This window comes from Ixodes scapularis, unplaced genomic scaffold (assembly GCF_016920785.2).
Source record: "Ixodes scapularis isolate PalLabHiFi unplaced genomic scaffold, ASM1692078v2 PGA_scaffold3__209_contigs__length_174095766, whole genome shotgun sequence".
Classification (NCBI taxonomy): Eukaryota; Metazoa; Arthropoda; class Arachnida; order Ixodida; family Ixodidae; genus Ixodes; species Ixodes scapularis.
The window spans coordinates 142,031,910-142,046,070 of record NW_024609868.1 but is presented as its reverse complement, the minus strand read 5'-3'; the positions used below and the strand labels follow the sequence as shown (position 1 = coordinate 142,046,070).

At 44.0% G+C, this 14,161-nt stretch overlaps 1 pseudogene; it reads right to left on the bottom strand.

Moving 5' to 3' along the window:
• Window positions 1-1,014: 1,014 nt before the first annotated feature.
• On the bottom strand, window positions 1,015-12,969 carry LOC120850129 (annotated as a pseudogene).
• Between the last annotated feature and the right edge of the window lie 1,192 nt (window positions 12,970-14,161).

Below are 14,161 nucleotides of genomic sequence, written 5' to 3'. Positions count from 1 at the left end.
GTTATTTTGTTTTAATAAAGTAAAAAAAAAAAGTAACTGAAATCTAGGGCATTCAGATTGAAAAAGAAACTGAAATCAGGCACTCCGATATGTCCACGCGGCCGCTCCGCCCCGCCAGCGTAAGCTTTTGGATTCGCTAAAGTGACAGCCTCTTCTATTGAAAAATATTCGGAACTGCTGGACCAGACACCATTTACTGAAGGTAAACCTCTTCTTCTTCCACACCCATTAGTTTCGAGATATGAAACTAATGGGTGTGGAAGCAGATCTTTAATAAATGGTTGCCATTCCTGCAGTGTGTTTCCCCACTTTTTTCTCTCTCTTTTTGTATGTCTTCATGAGTTCAGCTGGAATCTTTCAGCATGTATCACAAAATAGCTCAGTATTGACGACGCACAAAGCAGACGACCAAGAACTCGCGCCGTTCGCGCCACTTTTCAACCTGGATCCAGTTAATGCTGCACCAGTAGCTCCTGGTCGCCTTTGATTTGGTTTCGGTAATATGTTGTACCGAAATTATTTGGAAACAAGGCGGCCGCATCTGAAGGAACGTTGAACATGTTGATAGAAGTCATATTTACATTATATTACAGCGAAGCTGTTTATGGCTAAGGTCTTGTGGATTTTTCGTTTGCGGCAACAGGAATGACGCCACGGCTTCGTGACGTCATGTGATGTCACGACTTCATTACGTCATGCTACGTCACGTGACATCAACGCGAATGCAGCTTTTCCGCTAGATTTAGCTTGAAAATCTACGTCACGTGACACAAATTTGTGACGTCACTTGACGTCAAGAAAGCCGTGACGTCATTTCTGTTGCCGCACACGAAAAATTCACGGGTTCCTAGCCATAAATTTGGCAGGGAAATTTTCTCAGTAATTTTTCAGGGAAGTTTACGTCACGTGACCTGAACAGCAACTCAGTTTCTCCGCTAAATCTAGCGGGAAACATTTTCGGCTAAATTTGGCGTGGAAAGTTTACCGCTAAATTTAGCGGGGAAACTGAGGTAAAAAGTTTCATTCTGAACGGGCAAGCTGTAACGGGGAGTATAAAAATTGGTTAGTACTACGAAGAGGTGAGCGAAGTTTGTGAGCATAATGACGTCTTTTAAAAATGTGATGGGCTGGAAGTAATGAACGTTCTTTGAGAAAAACATAGTAATACATAACACATACCGTGAAGGAACGGGAGACGGGAGACCCTACGCCTGGTTTCTAATAGAGGTAAATGTGCTCTTTGTTTCAGTGCCGAAACGCTCGTGTAAGGTGAATAGTCATGAAAAATAAAGCGCGATTCGTTGTTTTGAATTCTCTCTAATTTAGATTTAAAATACTCCTGATGAGGAGCCCGTATGATGCTAGCGTACTCCAGTTGCGACCTGACAAAAGATTTAAAAGCTAGCAGATGAGTTTCAGAAGGTGATAAAAACAGCTTTCGTCTAATAAACCCCAAGGAAATACTTGCCTTGCCCACAACATAGTCAATATGATCCTGCCAAGAAATAGTATCGAAAATAAAAACGCCCACGTACATATATTGTTTGTTTTCGATAGGAACACCATTGATTGTGTAGTTGCAATTGATTATAGTTTTCTTTGTCTAAACTGTGATATATTTGAACCCTTTCCGTTGAGCACTTTTCACGAAACTAGTATAGTAGGTGGCAGGTTAAGAACGCAGTACAACCCCGAGGGCCGACAAAGGCATGGGCTTGAGCGCTCTAGGGCTAGCTCCCTCAGGATGTTACGAAATAGCCTTAGGATGCTGGCGAACAATATAAAAATAGGATCCAAAGGAGCTTAGCGTCACCTGAGAAATGTCTTTTTAGGAGCAGCAAGTTTACAAGAATCAAGCACCATATGCAGCTGTTACATTCACAGAAAAAGCAAAACGTAATAAATCCCGCATAAAAGAAGATCTCGAGCCTGATGACTGCCCCAACGCCTTATGTATTCGACAATTCAAAAATACTCATTATCAGCTGACCACCTCTACCAGAATTACGAAGGTTGCACGTATGTAGCTTTGTCCTCGTCAATATGTGTGTAATGCATAATATATCTACGTTCAAAGAATGCAAATCTTAGTAAGAAAACCTTTCCATAAGCAATACGTTTTCTAGATTGTAGCTAAAACAAAAAAAAAGTTGCCTCACTTGACCATAGAACCCTTTCCACACCCTTTTTACAAGTGCTGATTGTTGGGCTAGTTGGTATTGTACGTGAAAATACAGCCTTCGAAAAATGAAAGACGCTCAGTGCAACTATATTACGAGTGATAAGTGTGTACTATATCAAATAAGGGTGCGTTAAGGATGTTGTCAATCGTCTAATACCCCTATCAGACAGCATTTTAAAGGTTCTTTTCACTAAACTCCGTTATAAAATAAGCCAGTCGGTCAGCACGCGATGCTGAGTGTGCACGTGCCCTACGGCGTGCGCTGATTCGACGATTTTATAAAGGAGCTTGTTTTAACGGCCTTTAAAATGCCCGTCTGACGGCGGTATTAGTCTCGAAACTGCGTTTCTACACCCTGAAAAGGGTAAAAGTTTAGTAGTGTGCGGCTTTGGAATGTATCCTGTATGCGCAATTTTCGTGCAAACGAAGCTTTTCGCTGTGATAGTCTCATGGACACGTGGTTTTACCTTCACTGTAGACGTTACTGGGCTAATTATCTTTGAATAATTTCTTGGAGAGGAACATAACGGCAGGAAGGCTGTTGAGTTGCCCATATAGTGCAACATAATCGGTAAGGCTGGAAGCAGCGCCACCTTGCATTTCAGGATAGCATTGAAGAAAATGCTAATGAACATAAGCAGATTGAGAATTCTGTCCCACTCTGTAAAGGTTTTGTTCAGCCGTAAATGAGAACACGACATGACAGGGAGGCCAGCTTGAACATTGGACATACACAAAAAGAGGGAACGAATGCAGACCTCTGATTATGGACTGTTTAATTACAGGGAAGTTAAGCTGACCTACCTGTATTGACATGTACCAACTAGCTCAACTCGTTATGGTTTTTTTATGTTCTTGCCTGCTTTATTTTTATTTATAACCGAATTTCTAAAGAATTACCTGGTCGTTGCCCTTACGGTGCTGCCGCTAACTTATGGGTGGTACCATGGTAATAGTGACATATGAGGCATAAAGCGTGGGACCGCTTTCGGTCACTGGGACAAGCAAGCGATCTCCACATTTCCATTTCTTGCCCACCATATTTAACCTAAACAGGGAAAGCACAATCGACGAATTGGCTGAGTTGTTGGTTAGTCAAATTTGAGTTAAAGTGCTACTCCAAAGGATTGAAGCCAAAGAGGCGATAAGACCCCCGAATGCCCCTCGAGCTATCTGCTCGTTCACGCCGTTTCCGCCATCTGCTCATTGTCAAAGAAGGTTGATGCTTTTGCACGAAATCTCGCAATCGCACAATTGTGTCCGTCCGTCCGTCCCCGCCTTTCCCGCTGAATTTAGAGCAGAAATTGATGACACGTAACTTAAACACGTATTCAATTTTTCCGCTTGTAGTAGTATTAAGATACATTTGTCTTGCCAAAACAAAAAGAAAATAGAGAGAAAAGTTGGGGCTCCAATTCAGGCTGTGAAGGTGATTGGACAGCCAAGCTGTGGTATCACCTGCAACGATTGCCCACTGTACTATATACCCTTTTTTTGGCAAACGCCACCAGGTGGGGCTCCAGTCATTGATGTCCCAGAGAACTTCCGGTTTATAAAAGCAATAAACAAAGGCCACCTTAGCACCGGTGCTTGAAACGTAGATGAAACGTTTAAGCACCAATTCTCCAGGTGAGCGCCAAAAGAACGAAGTGCGAGATCTGTTCAAATGTTTCGAGTATTCTTGTAAACCAACTTGCCGTCTCCAAGATGTAATATTGTATAGCCGAAGGCTCTCGTTAAATCTCCAACTTTTTTATTTGTGTAGCTTTTATGCTTTCTAGCTCTCTTGACATAAGCAAGCCCAACAGACTTGCAAAGACGGCGCGACCGGAAGTCGCTTGGGACGCAAGCGGCAGTCCAAGTTTTTAATCAGCAAAGGGTATATAGTAAATGATTGACGAAAGAAAAGTAAAGGCACAGTGCCAAAACTTTTTTTTATATATGAAAGACTTCGTACGCGGCCGTTGCCGCGGCAGCTTATGCAACCGCAATCTCTACCGAGAAGCGAATGCGGGGAACACTACGTGCTACCCATTGTTAGCGAGGCTGGTGACGTTACTCCCTACTTCGCACTCTGCCGTTGTCGCGGCAGCCCATACAACCGTAATCTTCACCGAGAAACGCATGCGGGGAGCGCTACCTTCCTCGCATTTGCGCGCCTTATTATCTATAATGTGGTTTTTACACTTGTTTTTTTTTTAAATTTTTTTGTTGAAACAAGTGTCAAAACCGCGTGATAAATGATGAGGCGAGCGATGGTTTTTTGTCAACTATTCTGTCGACTGCCGTTCTGTCGACGGACACGAAAACAACCGACCAACGAGTCATATACAGCTTCGCTGCAAAAGAAGGGGAGAGTGTCGATGGCTATGAGGCATGGACGTTCTGACACATGACACAAACACACACACATTGAATGCACAGAAGGAAATCTATATGTACACCTTCTGGCCCGACTCAAACAAAAAGCTAAGAGCGAGCTCAAGGAGGAAAGTAAGAGCCTCCAGTGAGTCGTTCAGCGTCTCACAGCAAGCGCGACGCTAGCACGTGGCGACGACAAGGCACGCGTCTTCCGCTTCGCGACGCACTGGGGCGACTGAGGGATCCACTAACGATGACGTAATGCGCAGGCCCTTTTTCTATATTGGATGGATAAATGGATACGGCTGAACCCCTCGAATTGGGTGGCGGCTTGCGCCACCCAGCCAAAGCCCTTTTAGTTTTAACATTTAACTCCGATTAAAGTTGGAATTAATTGAGAATGACGAAGATGTATCTATCGCGATGTCAGAGCAACTCTGACCATTTGGCGAGTACTACACGAGACTCACACACACATGCTTTTTTCGTAAATACCGTAGATAAAGAGGATAGTAAATCTGTAGCGTAGCTCTGTGGTAACGTACCGCTTCACATGCAGCGGACCCATCGAATTCCGAGAGCGGCGGGCGACCGTTTTCAAGCAGTTAGCAATATCGACGACGGACACTTTACGGCCTATTACAACTACAACCGCGGCATCAACAACAACGGATTTAATTTCCAGTAGTGGAAATAAACTATAACAACCATTGGTAGAGAATAATTATGATGATAGGTGCCTCAGCGCCCCCCTCGAGTATTTCTTGAACATTAGAAATTAGCAGTTTTTGGCCTCTCACATGGTGGCGCAACAAAGCTTCAAAACAGTTTTTCCTTGTTTTACAGATGATCTAAGCTCTATCTAAATGAGGAAACCGGGTGACAATCATGTATGTCTATTTACTATATGTCTATTTACTACAACCCGCCCCATTCGATGCCCTTAGTACTATAAAATGTTCATAAACCAGATGCGCAAAAAAATGAAATGTTTATTAAGCTACTGCGACATTAGTAGAAAAAAATACACCCTCCGTACTTTCGCATATCTCAGAGGGCTCACATCCTAGTAAATATTTTATTGTAGTTCAATTAACCGTTAAGCAAAATAAGAAAATCCATGATCTCAAATATGAGATATTGTTGTTTGCAAAAAATATTTATCAACAGCAATATGAATATCAACAGCAATATCAACCACAAAAAGAAAAAACTTGTCCAATCCCGCATATTTTTATTTTTTTACATGTTTTAACTACTTGTAAATGGGACGCCTTTTGGTGGCATATAAATTTTACAGATTATCAATATTAGCGTCAATATTAGCGTCACACTTGAATTTGAGTTTGTCACATGGAATTCGATATCTAAAACACGCTATGAGCATTGAAAATGATCAGAAAAAGGTTATTCCATTTGTTTATGATAGACTCTCTGAGGTCCGCTTTTATTATAACTAAGAATATGCACTAAACATGTTTTCAGTTCCACCCTTGTCTACCAGAAGAACTGTTCGTGTCTATGTGCCCCATTTACCAATGAACTGGCCCATTTATAGGCATGAGCTTATAAATGGGGCAGTTGATTCTGGAGAGCTTCTTGGGAAAGTATATTTTTATGTTCCTTTACGTGTAACCAGACATTTTGCTAGTTTTTATGTTCCCTCGCCCCATAACACTTCACCACTTTCTCGAGTCCAGTCATTGTATAACACCACCGTTCCACCTCATCTGGATATTTTGACATAAATTACATTGTACCGCAGCCAATTGAATGAACACTTATCTGTCTCTTACTTTGTTCAATTTGTTGCTAGGTAAACGTTTCTCGTTTTTGCTATGTCGAAATTGTTACCGCAAATGCCGTGCTTCAGTAAAGAATATGCTCAAAAGGTACTATTGACTTAGCAACACGCAGTCCGAACATCGTGAATGAAGAAAGCATTGGAGCGTTGTGAAAGTTCTCGTCAGCGCTGAAAGCCCGACAGCAGACAGCGCCATTCAAGCTTAGAGGGCTTCCCATCAAAATAGTTGTACCTTGTGCAAAAATGCAGAAAGTCCGCGTGAAAGAATCACGAGGACAGCCTGTACGCTCCTCTGCTCCCACAGCATCTACCATATGACACTGAGGGAGCGAGGGAGAGAGAGGGTACCACAGTTATCCCCAACGTTCTTGGACATCAACGTCTAGCGGATGTCCAACAACAACTGGACAAAAACAAACATCGCAATGTCGATCATGATGTAGAATACCCTTGACTTTGGTAAAAGAGGGGAACTTGGTGGAAGAAAATTGACAGATGAAAAAGAAAGCATCAAAGAAAGTCCAAGTTCCCCTCTTTTACTACAGACTCAGGTATTCTACATCATAATCAACATCCACCAGCTCGCCTGCGCACTGCTTTTTATCGCAATGTCTCCCGGGTAGAGTTCATATGATAGTGATAAAATATCAATAAGCAGTGATTGCACTGTTGGACACTTGGAGGTTTTATTCAACGGCACTACAGTGTCTTTGCATTGAAGCCTGTAGGCCCCACTGACAAAATATTAAATTTCTGCTTTTATTGACAAAATATCGCAATGTTCTCGAGGTCTGTAACTGCATGGGTACCATATAAAACGCAAATAAATTGTAATTTTGATATTTCCTTTAAAACATTTGAACACACGGAATGCCCCAGAATGCTAGCCTTGTTTCTTGCCTTCCCTCGACCGCTAGCCTGCGTTTCCTTAGTCGCCTCGAAGCCTGCATGCAGTGTTGGTGCTAACGCGTTACAAGTAATGGCGCCACCGGTTACGCGTTAATATTTTCTGTAACGTTTAACATACTAGTTAGTATTTCAAAACAGAACGGGTGACATACTTACGCTACTTATTTTGAGTAACGGGTAACGGAGTTACGTTAGTCCTTACTTTCCCTTTTCAAGACTTAAAAAAATTACACTTAAATTTGATTTCTGTTTCAGGCGCCAAGCTATGCTAATGTTTGAAATTTTTTTCCGTTTTTCTTTGCGTTTCTCCTTGTGAGAATTCAAGTGAAACCGTAAAAAGAAATAAAGTAAACAGGTTCAGTTTTTTTCATGGACATACTCTTTTTTGAAATATTTCACATATACATACCTCTAGCGTCAGACAGTAAAACCTATTAATTCATAATTAGAAAAGTAAAGCCAAAGTAACGTGTGTTACTTTTTATTGGTAACGAGAACGGTAACGCGTTCCGTTTATTTTGAAGTGACATAGAACGCTGACGCGTTGCCTTTATTTGCAAGAAACGAGTAACGTATTTCGTTGCTTTTTTTCCCGGTAACGTCGACAACACTGCTCCAAGGCCCCATCTTTCGTTTTCTCCAGCCGTTTCTTAGAGACAGTCCCCAACATACCTATTGGTGCCGGGGGGAGCGCAGCACCTTTTGGGAGAGGCCTAAGCTTAGGGTGTTTTGGTATGGATCAAACGTATTCGCAAAATACCACATTGAGGCTGCTCACACCAACAAGGGGTGTCCCGAAGCCACTGAATAAGCTACACGTGGAGCGTTGGCACTGTCTTCCCCGGTTGTTCTGTAGGCTCTTCACAATGCACATTTTGGTTTATTGTGAAGAGTGGGTGCAATTCGCGATTAGTAAATTTGAAAATGCGACTTCCTTAACACGAGATACGCTGCAAGGAAGCTCAAGTGATACCCTTTAACTCTCTCGCAGACTCTTCTAACATTCTGGAGTACAGAACACCATTTACTGTGATTTCACATAGAACTTCAAATAACTGGCTATCATGAGTTTAGGCATCGAAACAATGTCTAAACGCCGCTAGTCTTGCTGTGAACTTGACGGGCCCAGCCGAGCTAGGTTTTGGCAGGCCCTCACCGGAACTTCCGGCGAACGGCCCTGGTTACAAAGAGGTCGCAATTAGCAATAAGATACAATCCAAATATAGTGGTTTGGGGTGCCGTTACTCTGGCGCCCAAGTCAGTTTAGTGGCTCTAGCTTGGCATATTCGTGTCGCGCGGACGCTCTTTTCGGGGGATGGAAGTGATGTCTTTCAGCCTTGCTCGGCCACTTTGAAACGTGTACAAAGTGCCGTTTCTGTGGACGTACCCAAAAGCCGTATCTTAAGGCGACAGGGGTGTTTCCTAAATAGGGGCGCTGAGTGTTAGGAAACGAGCGGAGGCTACCAAAAACCCTCCAGAAAAAAAGTAAAATACCCGCTGTCTCAAATAGCTGCCAGGCTCTTTATATCGACCGCAAAACGTTGCCCACAGGTGGTGCATTTTTTCTATAGAATTTGCAAAGATCGAACTTACCTGAGGAAAAAGTAAAAAAAAAAAAGAGAATGCTTAACTCCTATGAAAACGCAGCAAAGCCACCAGTTTTAAAACAATAGGGCGCCACGTGGTTTGAAAACCGGGGGCTTCGCTGCGTTTTCATAGAAGTTAAGCCTTTTTAGTTTCTACTTTTTCCACAGGTAAATTGAATCTTTGCAAATTTTATAGAAAAAAATGCACCCCTGTGGGCAACGCTGCACAAAATCGTAGCGCAATAGATTTGGAAATCAATTTTTGTTGCCGATTTAAAGAGCCTGGCCGCTATTTGCGACACCCGGTACAATGGACGTGGTGGGCTCACGCGTGGTAGTGTTGACGACCCTTTATTCATTCCTCGTCACCACCTTTTTCGCTTATCCTGCAGTAAAAAGTCCCTCCTAGAGCATGGTTTCAATATCAGATTACCACATGCGCGTCAACAATAATTTTTTTTAAACTTATTTCAGGACGCCGATCAATATTATATTATAAGCATATTGTTAAAAAACTCTTTAGTACACCTTTGAGCGTTCAATGAATGTAGATGCGCTCTTTTTAAAGACAAACCCCCGCTCATCGTTATTACGTGTGCACGAACCGTTAAATAAAAGCAAAATTTAAAACGAAAGCTCTGCAGTGTGACTTTAGTATTGACAAAAAAACATGCTTATCTTTTGAAATACGTCGTTTAAATGTAATTTACCTCCCCCCCAGAGCGGCGACAAATTAGTACAGCTGGGTTCAGGATGGTCTACTGTGCTTTATGTTCGGCGGAAGGACGACTCTGGCAGCTGTACCCTTGGAAGTATCGATTTTTAGCTTCCCGTTTTGTTCTGTTCTTGCCGCAGCCTGGCCCTCCAACCTTCCCCCCCCCCCCCCCCTCCTCCCAGTGCATCGCCAACGGCGTCCCGGAAGACATCGATCATCCGAGGCTTTCCTGTTCGAGACGGCTCTAGGGAGAACTTGGCTCTTGTGATGCCAACGGAAGGCGGACAGCACCGCAACGGCGCAAGGTTCAAATCCTCCACGAATGGGCGGAATGTGGCGCGGCCTCTGGACTAATTTGGATTGTCATCTCGACCAAAGTATGCGTGGCAATAATTTTAGCGTCAAACGTGAGGTTAAATACCGCAAACATATGAGCTGATGTAGTTTTGTTGTATAGGTGTAGTACCAGGAATATGCTAGATCCTCAGAAGAATAAAATCGTGACCCCTGGACGTGATTCCATCGCGGTCCTGAAATCCTAATGATGTTTGGAAAACCTTGTAGCTATAATGATATTGAGTTAAAGGTACAAGAGGCATATGGAAAACCAGGGCCATCAAATAATTTTACAACGAATTTCGTGTCAGAGTGGTGTTAGCGGAAATGAACAAGCTGACAAGGCGGCTAAAGGAGGACACATCCTATGAAAGCTCACAAATTATCTATTTACCAAAAATGACATAAAATACTCAACAAAAGAACTAGAAAAAACTATGACTACGCCAAGTACTTTCATACACACATCAAAAGAGTAAGTCATATCTAGATGATAAGAATTAGCTACGCATTTACCAGATGATCTACCTCGGGTAGCTAGAAACCTTGTACCATAGGCTGAACTTAAACAAACTTGCACCAGCAGCTACAATTTCATTTCTCTCCGGGCTGATAGTGCAAACTGCAATATATGCAAATACTTTTTTTTTTTCGACGACCGATGGAAATGCCTTAGCATTGGTCCTTTCTCACCCCATTTTACCTTTTTCCATTCGTTTAGGACCCTTTGCCATTTGTTTATCATCACTTTCCTGTCATTTATTACTCATTTTCATTGGTTTATGACCCCTCTTAAACCACTTATGACCCGCATTCAAACTGTTTTCACCTCCTTTATCACTCATGGAAAGAACCGCATCCATCACCGGAGTGGCAAACGAGCTGGGCCGCATTCCCAAGGGGCGCGGTGCCTGCTCGTTACTGTGTCGGCGCCAACTGTGCGACGCTCGTATCGGTCCGAAGTGCTGACGTTAACTCGCGTCAGCCTCTCTCTCTGTCCCGCCGCCGTGGTGATACATTGAATCTGTAAACACGATACCTCCTCATCACCCCTCTCCCCGCTACTTCATGTATGGCGCTGACAACCGAACGCACGGACTGACACCGGCGTGTTTTTGTGAAAACGAGCGTTCTCATGCTAGCGAATTAAAAAAGATATTCAAAAGTTGTTATGCATATGGATAAGGTATTAAACTCAACGAGAACACATAAAAAATGCTTCATCAGCTAGACTCTGTGGGTCGCTGAAACATTCACCGCCCGATCGGTCCGTAGTTTCCCGATAAATCACACGATCAATTAGAAGGTACTGAACGTTTCACTGTTCCTGTGGTGAGGGCTGCGGGCACACGCTGCTCCCCGCTCATCGTTGGCTCGGTCGACGCTGTAGGGCATATTCCTCACGCACTGCTCAGATTCTAGCTCCACGCGTGCCCCACCACGCGTGTCCAGTCTCGGCATCGCTCGGCCGCTCGTTGTGTGCCCAGCCCACGGTGGCGGCCCAGCCATAGCCTCCTACTCACAAAGCCTGACAGTTCGATGACGGAGCCATAGAGTGCCCGGTCGCAGATATGGAGCGCGAGTGTCTGGCAGCACAGAGTATCAAGGATCCATTTCTCGGGGAACCTGGACGTCAGCGCAAAGCTTTTGCAGCGGCGAGGACCCAAAACACACTTGTTTGCTCGGGAGAAGTGTGTTTCGGCGTCTCGCCGCAGCGGAGCGCCAGTCACGCTGCTCTCCTCTCATCCGTTGTCTGCCGTTCCACCTTTTCCGATTCGGCAGCCGCTTCGCATGGCAATCTGTCAGGATTTGTCAGTATATAGGAGACTACGGCCACCCTCTACCCCTAAACCAAAAATTTTCGCTACCTGGATTATGAAAAAAAAAAAAAATCTTATTTGATTCGATCTCGATTTTCGATTTACAAACTGAATTTCAGGCTTGAAATAACATTTCCAGTTAGATTTATTCTCCCATAGTGCAAATAGCGAAACGTTATATTGGGTTTTTGGGTAGGGAGCCCAGCGTCTCCTGCGGTGTCTCCACGTCCTACTACCATTTACTGTGGCAAAAGTCGTGAGCCCATACAAGAATGACAGTATTACGGTGTTGTCTTTAAAGGGCTCCAGAAATACGTCGAAGACCACTGACCTTCAAGATTAACTTTACGTGCATGTGTGTGCATGTGATTCTGCGAGCGCAATTTTACTCTTATTCTAAATGCCCGTATTCTCCTGTATTTTTCCCTATATTCTCCTGTATTTTCCCCTATAGTGTACCCAGTCCGACAACGAACTGTGCAAGATCGGGAATCCAAACTGACCCTGCCTAGTCAGTCTCGCCCTGGCTCACTCCCGTACATTTTGGGTCGAATATTCGAGAGACCGATAGACGGAAAGGCGAGCGCGGCTTTGCAGACTCTTCCACTTTCTCCCGACGACGGCGCGCACTTTCCCTCGCAGTCTGGCCGCAGCCAGCTGCCACGCCGACGTGGCGACTTTCGCTGCCGCAGTTTTTACTATAATTTGTATTTTGTTTCTGGCACAAGTTCGCCGATTAAAGCTTTAGTTGCAGTTGATGCTCATGGACCCTTTTCCATCTACGACATACCTGGTGAAGGTGTTGGGTAACTTTTAATGTCACTTCCTCGTGCGCCCCGAGGATCCGCCGCATGAGATTCATTTAACCCCCTAAGTGCCAAATTTGTTTTTCCAAAAGTAACCTAAAAGTAATATTGCTCCATGTGCGCGTCGAAAGGCACCTCTTTTTGTGCGGGACATAAAAAATAAATGCCAGCGGAACTATGAAGGTGCTAGCGGTTGCATGGAGACCGGGGGAGGGGAAGGGGGGGGGGGGGTGTGTTGGCTATAGCAAAGGCGTCCTCGCAGCGCATGCAGCAGAACCATATGGCAATTTCGCTGAATTTTTTAAGCTGGAATGTATTAGCAAAGTTCAAATGAGAACGGACACCTGATTGCGAACGCTGCAAAAAGAAAACAAACAAAGCTCTCTGATGGCAAGGTGATCTCTGATAGACAAACCTCAGACCTATTATGGCTTGGTCATTAGAAGACATGTTGGAAGCTTGGACGACATGAGAAAGGCCGTGAGCTCCACGTACTTCCACATGGCGTCCACAGAGGCACATCCATACCGCGTCCTATGTCCGAAGGACGCCGACACACGGTGCAGTTTCAACAAGAGCGAGATGATTGATGAGCCTTACATCCACAAGAATTTACCCTCCGGTAGCTTTTCTTGAGGCTCTGAAACTAATTTTTCAACAACCTACTAAACCTAAACTTCTCAAGAAATGCCTGCACGGGAAAACTCAGAACGTTAATGAGTTGTCCAAAAATGTTGTCTGGGAGTGTGCCCTGAAGAATGTGTTCATTGTACTTGAGACACTGAAAATGGCTACAATGAGTGCTCTACTGACTTTTAATGAGGGCAGCTTTGTCCGAGCCGCCATTTTCAGGTTGTTTTGTGTTTCACCAGGATGCTTCACGGTGCAGTAGTTGCGGGACGCTGACCGGCGACGACTTTGCTTTGCAGACAGGGCTACACAGCTCGTCTCAAAAAAGGTCCGCAAAGCAAGACAGCAAACAAAGAAGAGGAGGTGACTCCTTGGCCGGTGGCTACTGAACTGGTCAATCAGCTTGCATTTCTAGAGTGCAAGTTTGTAATAAAGCGCTTTTTTTCACTTAAAACCAAATGTCTCAAAACAAAATTGTTTGCGACGTTTAGAACCTTTTTCTCTGGAACCATAAAAGATGGAAACATTATTATTTCCCACTTCCAAGACAACACAAGGGAAAGTCTGCGGAACTAGAATAATGGTCCTTAATGCAGGAAAATGTTGTTTGACAAGCAGTTTATTTTTTATTTTGGCTTGAAAATTGGGAGGGCCCACTAAAACAAAGGCAAAAAAAAGAACATACTGCATATTACAGTTATTGCAACTCAGTAAAGAGAAGACAGAGAGCTGAATACAATGAAACAACATGAATCCTCTAACCCAAGCAGATCCTGAGAAAAAGGGTCACGTACATAGGCCAAAATACATGGGAGGTATAGGGCCTATCCTCGCGTCCGCGTCGCGCTTGCAGAGGTCTCAGACGTGATCTCAAGGAACTAAGTCGCCCTTATCGAAAAAAATGTCCAAAAGTGCAGGCGAGCTGGCTTATCACTGGCGCATTGTCCGAGACTGGGCTTTGTGTTTGTGTAGGCCCCAAAGATAGGCGCGTGTACCTGCTGCCTCAAAGCCC